The 17,129-nt window shown below is 45.0% G+C and overlaps 1 non-coding gene across 1 annotated transcript; it reads left to right on the top strand.

Moving 5' to 3' along the window:
- Nucleotides 1–14,762: 14,762 nt before the first annotated feature.
- On the top strand, nt 14,763–14,834 carry Trnat-ugu (transfer RNA threonine (anticodon UGU)). The gene has a single exon. It is a non-coding gene; the product is annotated as a tRNA-Thr (tRNA).
- Nucleotides 14,835–17,129: the final 2,295 nt, after the last annotated feature.

The following is a 17,129-nucleotide window of genomic DNA, read 5'->3' as shown; positions in this document are numbered from 1 at the left end:
GATGCGCCTTGTCCAAGACTATGCCTCGTAGATCCTGGGGGACGACGATTTGCTTTCTTTCTTTTCCGGAGGGCAACTGATGCCATCGGTAAAGAATACCAGCAGTCTTCCCGAACTCGATCACCGCTCCGTTGAATGTCACCTTTCTGCCGACCTCGCCCAAAAACTTTCGAAGAGAAGGGTCTTGCTGCTGTAGCGCACATAAGTCAGCAGAGGTGACAGTGCAGGGGCTGTCAGCAACGGCAGGTACCTGCAGCATTGTTCTTGCGGATTTGCGCATGTGGGTGTTCAACCCTGGTACATTTGGCGAAGACAATGGCAGGTTCCGACTACGCAGTTCTGCTGGGACCCGGGTGCTGCCTTCTCCAAGAACCGTGCTTGCTAATACCGGGTTCTTTTCTTGAGACACCTCGCGTCTCTTTCCGCAGTGATACTCTGGCGGAGCGTGGCGTCGTTGAGACTTGGTCGGCGCTTCCATAGCAAAGGAATTGGCTCCAGGCAATGAAACTGCTGCTTGGCCCTGGTTCTCGGGCAGGTTTGCGCCAGCTTCAGCCCGGTGTCCGAGATTACGCCCCCTCAAGCAGAAGGCATTCTTCTTGATGGCATGGCTGGAACCCGGAGACGTCGACTTCGTCCAACAGTCAGCTGGCCAGTGGCCCTGCTTATTACATAGCAAGCAGTAAGGCCTCGCCTTACGGTCCTGCTGGTCAGGAGGCTTGTCAACTTCAGGTGGCCTGCCCCTCTCGTCTTCTCGACTTCTTGCCAAGTTGTTGAGACCTTGAGCTTCGAGGTACTGGTCAGCTGCTTCGACTAGCTGGTCCAGGTTTTTGTAGCCCCTCTCTTTGAGGAAAATGGCTAGCTTCTCGTGACACCTGTCGAGAAATTGCTCGGCCACCATTTTGTCTCGGAGCGCGGCATACGTCTGCTCCGTTTTGGCAAGCTCCTGCCAATTGTCAAAGTAGCCGAATAGGCGGCCCGCAAATTGACGGCTTGTCTCCGAGTCCTGTGGCTGGGATTCCCTAAACTTGCACCTGTAGCCCTCCTCGGTGTATCTGAACCTCTGTAGTAGGGTCTGCTTTAGTTTAGGGTAATTCATGGCATCCTCAGAAGACATGCGACCAACGGCACTAAGAGCTTCACCAGTCAAGCACAAGTGTAGGGACAGCGCCCACTTGTCTGAGGGCCACCCTTGACTGGTTGCCACCCTCTCAAAACGCTGGATGTAGGCGTCAAGCTCATCTCGATCCTCGTTGAAGGCAGGAATGAACTTGTGAGGGCTGTGGACGCCTTGTGCTGCATTAGTCGCAGTGTGGCCTCCCACATCATTAGAACTCTGCGACCCTTCCTGAAGCCGCAGCCTCAGTTCTAGCATGGCACGTTCAGCCTCAATGCGCGCTCTGGTCTCGGACTCTGCCTTCTGGGCTAGTATTGCCGCTTCTTTAGCCGCCTCGCGTTCAGTTGCGCGCCGGTCCCTTTCTTTTATGCGTTCCTCGTCAATCCATTCTTTTAGAGCTGGTCCCGACAGTCCTAGCTCCTTCCCAATGGACATCAACTTTTCTAGTTCCATCCTCGCTTGCCACACCCACTTGCCTGCTTAGTCTCTAGATGGAATTCGAGCACGCGTCCTGTCGCGGACGCCAGAAATTGTGAGGCCGCGTGTTAAGCAGGCGGGCGTGTGGCTCGCGGAGGAGGATCAACGACGGGTGACGCCATGGGTCGAGAACAACTAAAAAAACATATATTCTTCTGAGGACACACAAACACTGGGGAAAAGAACTGGCGACCTGATTGGCAACAAAAAGTAGCACACGCGCCACGCGGAGGAATGGCTATAACACTGAAGTCCGAACCAAAGTTCGAGCAGAGGGGAAAACAAAGGAGGCGATACGCTCACGTCTAGTCTATTCGACGCTGGGCGGAATGACGTCGGTAGTACGTGTTGAGCGCTCCCCGTGTAGGGTGCCGGTGGTCCGGAGACGTGGCGGTACACTTTCTCGGTGCCGCCTTTTAAGACTCAGAGGCCCCTGGTCGGAACACCGATGCCCGCGCTCGTGCCTGGCCACTCTAGGCCTCGCCCCGAACCTCGGCTCGGATCACGCCTCGGGATCTCGCCAGCGGGAACAGGCACCCCTCGTTGCAGCAGAGGAGTCCCGGAACAGCTCCCGGGATGATTCTCGGAGCACGGCGCGCGAACGCTCCTGGCCTGCCCTCGAACCGCCTCCCGAGAGGAATCCTTGCGCTGTCCCGTCCGCGGTCACTGCCGGCACACTCCCCTCTCGTGCTCTCGGCTCGTCGTCTTCTTCTCTTTCACCGGCGTCTCCTGGCGCACTCTCCGGCCCGGGGACGTCAATCATCACACCGTTATTACACCACCCTTTAATTCACCACTGGAATTATCTACCATACACTTGCGGAAACCAATGTAAACTTTTCATCCTCACAATCAATCTCCGGTTGAGTGAGAAATCAGTGTATATGCTTTTTATGACAGCTTGCCACTTTTCATGGCAGTAATGCCGTAATATCTAACTCATGCCGTAACAGCATTAAAAATATCTTTGACCAGAGAGTACACCAGGTAAAGTGTGCGGGTTTTCTACAACACGTAGGGCCTCGAGCAGCGGAAAATTTGACCGAGCGCCTCCCAACATGGGTCTCGGCTGGCGCTCCTTCTGGCGTTTCGAAGCCGAAACGGCGTCGCTGTTTAATACAGCTGTGAGTACAGGAAGGCTCAATACCTAATGGTCATAAACGGCAAAGAGCTTTGTTTTCTTATTGGCATGATTTCCCTTTTTAGCTTCTTTGTGTTACCGTTACAGATTCATTCCGATTAGCTTTGTATTCTTAACACCAAATAACAATAAAATACCCTAACGTATTTTTTAAATTATCTAATTTAAAACTGCAAAACGCAAACGCTGCTCATTTTCCTGACATTTATCTTCTTGATAATAGAGTCACTATGGTTTCCACTGTGTACCCACAGTAAAGGTAGCTGGCAACTAGCGCAAAATCGATCACGCTACGGCGTAATTTTAAGACAAGGATAACGTTCTCCCCCAACTTCCCAATTTCAATGCAAAGATGAGAAAACACACGGTGCGTCTGGTCCATCCCCTAATGTATTCTAGAACGACCTCGGCTCTCCATAACGTCTTCTGCCCCGGAAACGGTTCTAACACACGTATTTGTGTGCCTTATTTGGCCGCCAGCACTCTTGTAGATTTTGGGCACAAAAACTCTATTCCGGCAAGCCAGCGCACCTGCCGACATCGCAGTAGGCAGGTTTACCGAAAAGCCGACGGATGTCGGCTAGCTGGTGCTGGTTGGAAAAAGATACGGCCAGCCCCATTCCACACCCGTAGCTTTAACCCTAACCTAATTGCAAAGGAAGCAAAAAAAATCAAACCTGAAAGAAAAAAGCCTACAGCATCCGTCGGCCCCTCGCTCACGGAGGCGGGCTTCCCTTCGGGTCCTTCGCGTGCCGGGTTTTCTTAAGCTGGCTTGCGCCTAGCCTCTACCCTGTTCTCATTTTTTGTCTCTCTCTCACTCTTTCTCTCTCTCTCTCTCTCTCTCTCAATCTCTCTCTCGTCTCTCCATCTCCATCAACGGCAAACTTCCGAGTGGTTTTGCAGAGACTCCCATAGCCGCATCTCTTTTATGCACCGCCGCACCTCTCACTTTCTGTTCGAAGGTGAGAACGATGCCACCATAATAACGTCCTTTAAAAGCGTAGCCATTAGATCTGTGGTTTTCTCGAACGCGCTGTGTAATATAGTTCGCGCAGTGTTCAAGCTTACGTGCTTGGAAAATTAATTTATCGATTCTAAAATGCCCGTTTTCGGAGTGTTCGTGCGCGTGTTAGTTTGCTGACCCCTAATGGTGCACGGACGCCAGAAATCCTGAGACTGAGACTGGGAGGTTAACCCGTCCACCCGCCGGTTGCAAAGCTCGCCTTAGTCTTATTGGTATTGAGAAAATTAGTGACTTTTAAAACGGTTGCTCGAAACTAACCTTGGCGAAACAAATGACGCTTAATGATGCTTTACTTGACGGGCGATTCTCAAGCGCGATTGCATCAGATCGTCTTCGCCTGTGTGCAAAGTAGCCAGTCAAGCGGCCTCAGAAAACTGTTGCGCTGGTGTTTCAAAACTAGCGGGAAGCGTCCGACAGTCGAGGAAGATCGTTGATAGTAGTGCCACAGTGTGAAGCTGCGCCATTAACGTAATAGAAGTCAAGAATGTCATTTGAGCAAGGACATGCATGGCAGCAGCAACGGAGATAGTCTGTCTGGCACTGCAGTAAGAAGGGATCTAGCCAACTGCGGCAGCCTCTGTTGCGCGGTGTCACTCACGTTCGCCGTAGTAAAATAACGTTGAATTTGCCGTCTTAACGTATATGCCATAAGCAGAAGATTCGCATTGCGAGTGTATGAATCGCGCAGATGAGGGTTGTCGCCGCGGAAAGAACAAAGTGAATCGAGCAGTTGCTGCAACGGAATATTATGTAAAGTTGTGGGATGGTAAAACTGCTAAACAAGATAAAATGTACAACCAAAGAAGCAGTGAACAATAAAATAAACCATTGAATAAATCGTAAATAAATAACATCGCGCTGAAGTCAGCGTAGCTGGCCTCCCGCGCAATGTGAATTAAAAAAAAACTTAGTCCGTTCGCGCTTTCAAATGCCGAGCAAATATTGTGTGCTCATGCAGAAATAATACAGCGCTCTTTCGTGCGCAGCACAGTATTTCCAAGTGTATTTCAGTAAAACGGCTTCAATGGAGGACGCCGAGTTTTTTATATTCGTTGCATCAATGTGCAAGCGCACTGAACGCTTCTTCTGTTTGATCATCGAAAAAATTGCATGTTAAATAAAGAACTGCGAAAAGCTACCCATGCCACAGATCAACGCAAATACAAAACGATTTTACAACGAAATATATTTTACCCTCCATCGGTGCCCGTTTATGTAGGCTTCCGATGGAACGGAATGTATTTAAAATATATTTCACATTTTTAGTGCTAGTAAACAAAACATTTCCGACAGATGCCAGCATTCTGCCACAATACTCAGGTAGTTTTGAACACAGATACCATGAATTAACACCCTCCGGGAAGCTTCATGTGACAATAAGCATGACGACTAGTGGAAGAAGGCAGATATCTTCTGCCGAACAGTACGAAAAAAATTAAATACGAGTTCAACAATGTGATTAAAATGTTACACGAACGGGTAAAAAACAATTGGGTTTCTGCCGATTATGTTAAAAAGAAAGCACTGAGAGTTTGAATTCCAACAATTCTTCGGAAAGCAGGAAGACGTCATCTTATACATTGTCAACCTTAGGCTGTAGGCTTGCAGGTACACAGAGCAGAGGTTTTTGGGGGACAGAAACCAAAAAAGCACGTGAACGCCTGTTTTGAAAGAGTGTGTATCAATATAGAATAACATATTCTGGGTGAGTGTATTCGTAAAAACACCCGCTCAAACATTACGGGGACACTAACGCACTCATTCAGATGAAGTGACGGCAAAGGCACTACTGTGAAATTGCAGCACAGGTCCTCTCAATATTATCACCTTTTTACCTTTGAGTTACTTTCAAATATCGATTACCATGACCGGACACATGCGGGCGTTCTGATAGAAAGACAAAAAACATAAAGCGGCAGGCTGTAGCTTCTTCTGCTACTACCTCAATCACTATTGCTATAATTAGAGTGTTCGAATTACCTCTAGGTGACTGTATATATTTAAAAAACCGACTCTAAAAAGGGGGAGGAGGAGGGCAGAGCACGTTTTAAATGCAGAGCATTTCTTTAACTCACGATGTCACCCGGCGTTGGCGTGCCTCGGCATCCGCAACAGCCATTCCAGGTGCGCCCTCTCCCCCACTCCTCCTCGCCTGCTCTCCGCTGCTCCTCGCGTTTCGCACTTGATCTCACCCAAACTGCTCTCTGCGCATGCGCCGCGTTGCTATGGCACGGAGGCGCGTCGCCTGCGTCGTCTGCTTCCTCTTCGCCGCGGCTCTGCTCCGCGGCGCCGAAGTCAAACGGGAGCGCGCGGCCTCGTCCGCTACAGCCCAGAGCCTTCTATCTGCAACAGCCGTTCCAGGTGCGCCCTCTCCCCCACTCCTCCTCGCCTGCTCTCCGCTGCTCCTCGCGTGTTCTCGGCGTGCTCGGATCGCATTCAGCAACAGGTGGGGCGCGCATGCGTCGTAGTTTGGCACGGGAGCAACAACAGTTGTGGCGTGATCGTGACGTAGTCGTGACGTGGTCGTGGCGCGGTCGTGCCGTGATGGGGCGGTTCTCGGCGTTCGCTCTCGCTGTCAATTTCTTTCCAACCAGATAATAAATGATGTCACGTGACCACCTAATTACGACTCCTCAATAACAATACTAACAATAACAATAACAATTAACAATACTAATTATAACAACAACAACAACCATAACAACCAACAGCAACAACTGCAACAACATTACCGTAACCCAACCTACTTAACGTCGTGCGCCCCCCGAAGATGCTCTGCATTTGACCGTGCCCCTCGCGAGGAGGATGTTTCATACAATTTTTAATGCAATGCATACAAATACCCGTTATTACACCACCCTTTAATTCACTACTGGAATTATCTACCATACACTTGAGGGAACAAATCTAAACTTTTTCGTTCATCGTTTCTTGGAATTTCAAAGAACACATCGGCTTTACTCGCCAATGTTTAAAAGAGAACATAAGCCGTTTCGCCATTTGAAATTGGCACCATGATTTTGTTGAAATTTTGTATAAAAGAAGGTACTTCAAATTTGCTGTTTCTGTCTATCACCAGATAGAAGGGTGTCCGATTGGAACCTCTGTATCGATGACTGTGGCGAACATGGTGATGCAACACAAGGAAACGCTTGTGTTTGACTCTTTGCCATTCACTGTAAAGATGTACCCTCGCTATGTTGATGACACCTTTGTTGTAGTACAATAGAGTAATGTGTGTGCCTTACACGAGGCACTAAATGCTAACCTGCGAGAAGCGATGGGGCCCTCGAATATTTATGGAGTCATGACTTATTCACCGTGACCCAACCGTGTGCAATGTTCATCGTGGTCCCCTGCCGCATGTTTACAGTGCGCTCGATGAATAGGTTGTTTGTTGCTCTCACGGGCCTGTTCGTTACTGACGATGCCACCCGCATAGTTGGTGAAATATGTTATGTTTAATTTGAAACGTTGATCAGTAGAGCCAGTGTGTCTTTCGAAAGTCAAGAAATATGTCCCCTAGCCTTTGGAACATTTTCTCACGTATTCACCTTTTTTTTAGTTAAAGTAATCAAGCTCGGTGGAGTTCAAGATACAGGTCGCCTGCTTCACATTTAATCAGGCGACCGTTATCTCAAACTGCTTTGTATCTCCAGAAGAACTGCGAGCTGAACTTGTTGGTAAATTTTCGTGGTGGGAAAAGCGCTACAACGAACAAGCTCCATTGTTTGAGTCACATTGAGTCCAAATTTTCTGCCTGCTTTTCAAATTCTGTCTTACTTTTCTGCCTTACTTTTTCTACCTGAGTTGTGAAAACTCAAATATTCATCTTACTCCTAAACGATTTCTACTAAAAACCTTGTCTGACTAGAGCGTTGTTCACGCCTTTTCTTTTTAGAGCGTGGATAAATCTGAATTTAATCTGTCGGGTATTTTGTGTGCCATTTGTTGACTATTCTGTGCAGCGTGAGTTTAAAAGGCCTCCAGATTTATTTGCCTGAAGTTCAAAGTAATGCTTCCAGATCAGCTACTTTTGCTATATCTCCCACACATATTGTCAATTTCCAAGCACTACGTTGAAGGGTAGCTCCACCATTTGTCGACTCTTCCACCACACTCCCGTGAGGTATACCATAGTCACTGCTGGTCTTGTTTTTTTCAGGCAACGTTTTTACGGGGTGCAAAATCGTGATCTAGAATATTATGCTGCTTATCAGAACCCCGAGAGCGGGTTTTACTCATCTATATTGAAATCTCCATATTATCCCGAATAGCGGATAAATAAAAAATGTTTGGTGTAAGAAATGCTGCCAAGACTAGGTAACCACAAAGCACACACTTTAAGAAGCAACATACTGTTTTGATTTTAATAAAATTCGCGAGTGAAGTTATTGAAGCGAAAGGAGAAGTATTATTTAATAACGTCAGATGTATTCAGATGGAATATTTTCTAAATTTGTTCTCCTATTACTTGCCAATGCGTACAGGTATATGCTCCTCAGACTGTCTGTACCAACAAACATTTCGTTGGTAGTTGGCACAATATTCAGTGTATTTTCACTGGTCTTGTTTCACCTGCGTTTTTTTTTTCAAAGCAAAAAGGTCCCCCAGCGGTTCCAAATTGGTGTATTTTCTAGTGCTATTCTTCTAAGACAGGAAAAACGATAACACCACCAAGAAGATTTCTAACCGAGTGTAAAACAGATAGCCAAGCAGAATGGCTCCAAGCGCAGAATCATAAGCGGAGCTCTTATAACTTTGCTGCTGGACAGCGACGGGCACAGGGAGCGTAGGTCGCCCGTTGTTTGAGTGATATCTCTCCCCGCGTGCGATGGTAGATGCCGCATAAGAAGCGATAAAACGCCGGGATCGCTCATAAATTGCGACGTCTGCGTTTGGAAGCGTTGACACTATCAGAAGCAGATGGGAGAAGAGGCAAGGGGGCGCGTCGCATTTAGACGGGAAGATTGTTGCGAAGCAAATTTTTATTTTTTTTTCGTATCATAATTCACGTTCAAAGTGCCTGTATGCGTCTCTTCTGATCTTAGATGCGGGAACAGTTCTCGAGCGGTTTAACTGAAACTCATGGCCATATTGAGCGGCTTCGACTTACTCCGGGTGCGCCTTTTAACAACATTTGCATCACTAAATGTGCTTTATCTTCAATAAACTGAAACGTGAAATGAACGTGCGTTCAAAATATTGAGTGATTTTAACAAAAAATAGGGGGTTGCGGTGAAGTATGTATTATTGCCCAGGGTTTCGTCTCTCTATCTGGCATTCGCCATTAGGGGCTGCACGAAAAGTTTGTCTCTGTTCCGGGGCTGTCGTCAGAATTATAAGGAAAATTTCTTGAAGTGTTCTGCCATGTATTCAAGTCATGCTTTCTTGGCAATGAACAGTATTCGTGTGCAAGTCTCGTTCCTATTTATGCGCTCCAAGGGTTGAGCAAGTTTCAAATATTAGTGTTGCGGTAGAGCTTCAGACATTGGCAGAAAGCTTACCCGGTAGTAAAGCACGTTGCCGTCCCTATCGGGAATTCGCCTTATCACTATATCGCCTCCGTATCTAAATCCGCCCTCTTTCTTGTGTTTGTACCCGACTTGCTCTCTTAATTTGCAATGAGCTTTGTGGGGTAGTAAAGCAGTTTTGCGAGTTTTGGGTGCACGCCAACAAACGAAAACAATTATCGTCGGTCTTGCGGAGTATCTTGGATAAGCACAAATAATTTCTGTAATCTCCAGTCCACTCCTTTGATTCTAAAAGTAGATGAAGATGTTTCAAGAAATCAAAACTTTTCACCAAACTTGAAAGATTACTGCATGCAAGTAACTGTTACATCTGCATAAGTGCGAAAGAACGGGTATGCTACACGAGGGACTTAGAGCTTGCGCAACTTGCAATAGAACAACGAGTTTGAAGACAGTGGTTGTACTGTGTACACCCCATCGTACTTCGCTTAAAAAGTGCTCTGATGTAATGCTAATGTAGTGCTGATATAGTGCTGGCGCATGCGCCAGTAGTAATATACATTTACATGTAGGGTTTGTATATCCTTTTCCGACAAGAGCTAAAAAATGCTTCGTACGAAAGGTCCGTTTAGCCCCCAAGTGGCTATTGGCCTGCTGCGATAGGGTGAGTGGGTTTACACTAGAAGCTCCAACTACTCAGCTGTATTTTTATTCTGCTTTGGCTGAGTTTATATCAGAAGTGTTTCGCTATCCTATATGTCAATGTTAGAAATGCTGGAAGCAACTTTCTCGCAAACGCATTTGCTTCCACGCTTCAAAGGTGCGTGCTGACGTGCAACTCCGGCGTTCGCATACATCAACTTTGCATTTCAAATCTCCCCTTTTTGTCCCTAATCCTCCGCGGCTTTTGCGCTGTATTCACCACCAGAATTCAGTGGCGACATTGCTGTTCTTTACCTTGTGTGTCTAAGCCACAACAATTTTTGTTCTACCCTGTGCTCCGAGCACCTCGTTTTGTTTCTTTGGTAAGAGGAAATATCCTCAAGTGTAGGTATGTGATGGCGAATAGGGCCGGAACTGGTTCAAACTTTTTACCACCCCGTAGTCTTTATATGGTGATGAATTGCATAAATAGATAGAACTTGTCCTTTTGTCGCAAAGTTAAAGATCGTGTATTATTGTTCAAATACCCTTGACGCCAGAGAAGCGCAGCCAGAAACCCTCGCAAAAAACAAAACAAGAATGCTCAACATGAAACTGTGAATGTTATAACCTTTCAACCAAACTAACTCACACTCATCGACAAAACAACTACCAAGCGAGCAAATCATACCCCAAATCATACCCCAAAAAAGTGAGCTGTTCTGACTTCTCCCTCTTGTAAATAACTTGTCCAACTAGCTACCGTACTGCGTTTTCTCTCAGTGCTCTCCCTGCATCTACGAGAGCCATAAAAGTACGCGCCAAAGAGATTAACTAATTTTAACAACCACCAGGCCTTAATTAGACAAATTGATGTGTCAATATATTTAACAACGTGGTCAACGTTTCAATTTAGGTTTTTTAAAAAGAGCATATTTTTTTGTGTGAGGGAATATCAAAATTATAAAAAATTAGGTTGGCAAGAAACACATATTAGTAAGCGGAAACACATATGTCCATACATTTCAAATGTTCATTTGCTTACGCCCGTATGTTGTCTACCCCACTAGCACTTGCACGCACTTCTCATATGATTCCTCATTGATTTGGGCTGAGAGATTTTTATATTGCAGCTTGGTAGAAAAACCTCATCGCGAATCGATCCATGGATAAGTACCTTCAAGCTTTCGGAAAGTGGAACCCACATGAGACAATTTTTCGCAGTAATAGCTAGACTGAAATCTTTATCCTAGTTTACTGGGCGTTTGCTTTTCATCTACCAACAAAACTGCCCCCAGTTGTCTACTTTCGTGCTCAAAACAAGAGAAACAAAGAGGCAACGTATATTCTGGCTTTGTTGCAAAATGGTGTCGGAAGATCACAGGGTTCTCTGCCTGTGCCAAATAACCTACTCTCCCCTTTCCCACCCGCCATGTATGCAAGCCTACGTTATTGATGACGCCAGGAGCCATTTTTTAAACAAAATATGTGGTCACTCCTATTCCACTTTATAAGAAGACGACGAATCTTTACATCTCAGACATAACCTAGTAGACCCGAAATCTGCCTACACATTGTAGCAGTTTCCGCATTTTTTTCCCTACTGAAGACAAACTTCCGGTTTTCTCGGAGAAAATATTTGCGCTACCTAAAACAATTTATCGCACCAAGGCTCCTGAACGTCGGAATGTTCCATCCTAATCTTAGCTCGCCCGTAGTGTGTAATATTTAAAACCACGCAGAGAAAAAAGAAGGTGAACAATGAACGATTGAGAATGTCCCTCGACTGCAATGTAGAAAAGCCCAACCTGGTGGAGAGAAACAGCTCCATTGGGACCCGATACACTGGTAATAAAATGGGTTATTATATTATTCAGTTTATTAAATGCTACTAAGAAGCCGCATTTTTGTTGCGGTAGAAGCCCAAATATTGAGATAACATAACAATAGCTCGCCTTCCTGTATATATGAAAGCAACCATATGAACACCTTAGTAGTATTTTACGTATAGCAAGTGAGGAAAAAAACACGGCCGGGTAACTGTCGTTGCAAAGTTCGACGAAAGAGGATAGTCGACTGGCGCGCCTGCCATGTGAATGCCTCTTTTCTCTTGCCCGCTCACCTCTCATGCTGTTCCTCTCTCGTCTCGTTCCTCCCGAAATTATGCACTACAGGGTTGCTCAAGTCCATTTCAATTTACCGAATTTTACTAGTCCTGGCCAAGTGCCTCGATGCCAGCGTTGTCGTACGGCATAGACGCGCGTCATTCGAGGCACCCTGCTACAATGTTTATAAAACCACGTTGCCCCGCTCCACGTGCATTCCACGCGGAATGTACAACGTATCTAGTGAAACCTTAAGTTACTGTTGCTGTTTGATTGCTTAAAATTGCGCCAGAAGCTTTAGTCGAGCGGGCAGACGACGTTTGTTTGCAGTCGATGTAGTATTTCAGTTGACATCGCAATAACCAAGCATTCGTGAATGCTAATAAAAGAACATTGAAAATATCACTTACGTATTAATTTTTTGCTTCACATTTGCGTAATGTTCTGTTTTAATTCAACAATCTTGACCACTATGAAAATTGCCACCGGACTTAGACCTTTATATTTGGCCTTGGGTATATAAGACTATTCCGCATTTTCTCTTTGATTTTCGCCGGGTGGTTGAATCGAGTCAGACAGACAGACAGACAGACAGACCAAAACTTCCCCGATTAAGCACGCCATGAAAGATTAGCGTCTTGAAAATTGTGACTACCTCTTAAAACCCCTTAGCCGAACTTGAAAATACAGGTCGTAGCCATCAAAACTCGTAGGCACTTTGTGATGCCCTCATTTTATATATATATATATATATATATATATATATATATATATATATATAAATCTAGAGAAAGATAAACTCACAAAGCGCGCAGGAATAGTATAAGTAAAGAGTCGGTTACACAGCAAGAACAATAACAAACAATGTTTACTTACATAGCGGCAACGGGACTTGCCTTCATCAGAGTAAAGTTGCATGCTTTTGCTGTCGCAAACATTTTGAACACATTTCTTATATAGGTTTGCATAAAACTGTGAGAAGGAGCGGAAAATGTTTCGGAAATGGAGAGTGCATACAGTCAGGCTACGCCTATGTTACAACGTCAACAAACAAAAAAAAATAAATAAATAAAAAGGGGGGGGGGAGCGAGAGAGAGAAAAAGGGGTCGTGTTAACAATGCAGCGTTCAAGGTTGCACCATGACGGGTCAACGTATGCCGCGCGGGCTGCAAGTTCAGACAATGGGGGAAACTGGACAACCACGGTTTGAAAAGGAAGGGAAGAGTATACAGTAAGGTATTCAGTGGCTGGGGAGACTGGTTCGGGGAGAAGCGAAGATGGGTGTGCACCCGGCGGATGAATAGAATAGATAGGGAACACAAAAGAGGAATTCACAGAAGCTAGCAATTGAACAGGAAATAAGTAGGGTCACAAAAGGTTAAACATGAATAGATCACAAAGAGTTAAACATTCTTAAGTGGTGGTGGGAACGAGGCCTCCTTCCCCAGGACAAATGGCATTGTTGAGCCGCATTAGGCTAATAAAGCTGCTGTATTAGGAGAGTTTCTGCGAATTCTGATGGCAAACTCGAGGGTAGGAATAATGAACATAGTTATAAAAATTATGAAGCCGCTAATTTTAATCGAGGGATAAGCACGTTAGTTTTCCGTAACTTTCATTAATTCCAAGTGTGGCTGACCCAAACTTATAAATGAGATAAGATTCCCGAACCTCGCGGTCGTGGTGCGTTTTGAAGGCGGAATCTAAAATCGTTGCTTTAAGATGTTCAAATGCATGCCCGGGACTGTTCACATGTCTTGACAGGGGCAAATAAGGGCAGCTTTTTGCATGAGAGCGGTGATTATTGAACCGCATTCGGAAGGGCGTTTCAGTTTGGCCAATATATTGTTGCCTACAAACAGTGAACTCTAGAAGATATACGACATTAACGGAGTCACAGTTAAAGTTACCTTTTATATTTACGTAGTAGTCTGAAGCCGTGCTGGTGGCGCGCTGTGTAGTGGTCAGGTGTGGGCATACTTTACATCGGGGTTTATTGCAGGGCATGCAGCCAGTAGTTGCCGGTCGGTTGATACGAGAGTTAGTAAGAAAGTCAACTAAATTCTTATTGCGCCGGTAGACAACGCGTGGTGGTTCGGGGAATATGCTTTTTAAGCGGTCACGTTGCATTAGGATATTGTGATGTTTTTTTAGCACGGTTGACACTCTTGGAGCGGAGGATGAGTTGGTTAAAACTAAGTTAGTTTGCGGGTTCCCGTTCGGGGCTTTTTTCTTACAGATTTCGTTACGGTCTAATTGGCTGGCTCGCACAATAGCGTCGTCGATAACTTTTTCCAGGTATTTTTTATTCAGGAGGGCGGTCTTGAGTTCTCGACAGTTTGAGTCAAAGTCGGTTTGGTTTGAGCAAATTCTCCTAAATCGGTGGGATTGGCTGTAAGGTATTGCTGTCTTGCAGTGTCTGACATGGCTACTTCGGAAGTGCAAATACTGCCGCGTGTCTGTCGGTTTTCTATACAGTTTAGTTTGAAGCCGACCTTGAAAGGTAGTAATGGTGACGTCCAGAAAGTTTACACTGTGTTCCGAATAGGAATGAGCAATTTCCGAAGCCCTGGCGGGAAGGCCTCTTATGCTACCTAGGCATCAAGGCTGCCTCCCGCCAGTTACCCGCTCATGACAGGCTGTAGACGTTCGAGTCATGCCCCGGGGGTTGAAAAGAAGGTCCCCTTCTCCCCATGTAGTCAGAGTGGCGCTGGCTACCATTTTCAAGCGTCAGATACACTTCTAGTAAATATAAATAGCCCAGAAAGTGAAGGAGAACACAGTCGCCCAGATGGCCGAATTGGTAAGGCATTCGACATGTAATCGAAAGGCGTGGGTTCGGTCCCCACTCTGGGCGCGTGTTTCTCTTTCTTTCTTTCTCTTGTATATTTAAAATAAATGTTTACTTCATTAACCGTAGTGAAAAAGAAAAGAGCCTAACCACACCCCTATGCCTCCTTTGGCGTTGTAGACTGCTGACCTATCTTTCTGTATTTCCTCAACGAGCCCCTAATTTCCTTACTATATTATTCTGCGAAAGCCTAGCGAGGGTCTCGGTTCTGGCAGCCTTGATGCCTAGGTAGCATAAGAGGGCTTCCAGCCAGTTACCCGCTCATGACAGGCTGTAGACATTCGAGTCACGCCCCGGGGGTTGAAAAGAAGGTCCCCTTCTCCCCGTGTAGTCAGAGTGGCGCTGGCTACCATCCTCAAGCGTCAGATACACTTCTAGTAAATATAAATAGCCCAGAAAGTGAAGCAGAACACAGTCGCCCAGATAGCCGAATTAGTAAGGCATTCGACATTTAATCGAAAGGCGTGGGCTCGGTCCCACTGTGGGCGCGTGTTTTTCTTTCTCTCTTTCGTCTGTATATTTAAAATAAATGTTTACTTCATTAACCGTAGTGAAAAGAAAAGAGCCTAACCACACCCCTATGCCTCCTTTGGCGTTGTAGACTGCTGACCTATCTTTCTGTATATATATATATATATATATATATATATATATATATATATATATATATATATATATATATATATATATATATATATATATATATATATATATATATATATATATATATATATATATATGTATGTATATATGTATATATATATGTATAAATATATGTATATATATATATATATATATATATATATATATATATATGTATGTATATATATATATATATATATATATGCCTAGGCAGGAAAGCAAGTTCTCTTTGCTGAAACGTAGGCCACAATCGTGCTTTTACCTTGTTCGAAGTTTTTCTTCTCTTGTATATATATATATATATATATATGTATATATATATATATATAGCGACCCGCTGCGGGGCATCCCGCGGTGGGTCAACATGCCCCGCGGCGGGTCAACACACACCCTCTCATCCTTACTCTTCGAAAGTTCCACGAATATCAACCACCAGCTGACTTCCGTGTGACCTACTTCGCGGCTTAAACTATACAACCTTCTTTGCCCCTCAATCTCTCCCCCGACATACTCCCAAACCAATCCGCTTTCTCAATTTAACTTCCTTCTTTCCTTCTCCCCTCTCACCTGGGGACCTACCCCTATATAAAGCGTGCCAGCCAGGCGAGAGATTGCCCTGACGAAAGCAAGTCTCTTTGCTGAAACGTTGGCAACAATCGTGCTTTTACCTTGTTGAAAGTTTTCTTTTCCTATATATATATATATATATATATATATATATATATATATATATATATATATATATATATATATATATAGCGAATCAGAATAGAAATAACACAGGTTCGGATCCCACCTGGCGGGCATTTTTTCCGCTTTCTTTCTTTCTTTCCAAATTCTTTATCCGTTTCAATAACCTACCACAACCTCCCCTTTGCTTTCCGAGGTTTTCTTGACTGCCAGCCCTTATTTCTGTGTTATTTTCTACGAGCCCCTCATTTCCAATTCTGATTCGCTAAGTGTATAGCGATGGCCTCTGTTCTGGCAGTCTTGGTGCCATAGGAAGCTTAAGAGGGTTCAACGCTGGTTGACCACTCTCGACATGTCGTAGAAACTCGAGTCACGGCGCGGGGATTAAAAAGAAGGTCCCCTTCACCCCGAGAAGTCAGAGTGGCGCTGGCTACCACCCCCAAGCAGAGGAAAAACTTACATTGACATAAATACCCCAGAAAGCGGGGGAAGGGGGGGGGGAAATCGCCCCGCCGGTAGCGTAGTGGTTATCGCACCAGACCGGTTTCTGGAGGTCGTGGGTTCGGATCCCACCTGGCGGGCATTTTTTCTCCGCTTTCTTTCTTCTTTCCAAATTCTTTATCTGTTTCAATGACCTACCACAACCTCCCCTTTGCTTTCCGAGGTTTTCTTGACTGCCAACGCCTATTTATGTGTATATATATATATATATATATATATATATATATATATATATATATATATATATATATATATATATATATATATATATACATATATATATATATACACATTGTGTTTAAGTACCAATACTTATTGTTATAACATTGAAAGCTAGGCCTGGGCTGCTGCAGACTACGCTTTACTACGTGGTGATCCTTAGCTCGTGCCGAAATCACGAGAAACCAGCCTTTTAGTGTTTAAGCTTTACCAGAAAAAACTTGTGCCGGTGCCAAGTCCGAACCCAAG

This window comes from Haemaphysalis longicornis, unplaced genomic scaffold (genome assembly GCF_048455015.1).
Source record: "Haemaphysalis longicornis isolate Haplotype H1 unplaced genomic scaffold, Haemaphysalis longicornis Haplotype H1 scaffold_9, whole genome shotgun sequence".
NCBI classification, from domain to species: domain Eukaryota; kingdom Metazoa; phylum Arthropoda; class Arachnida; order Ixodida; family Ixodidae; genus Haemaphysalis; species Haemaphysalis longicornis.
This window is presented reverse-complemented; position numbering and strand designations above follow the sequence as displayed.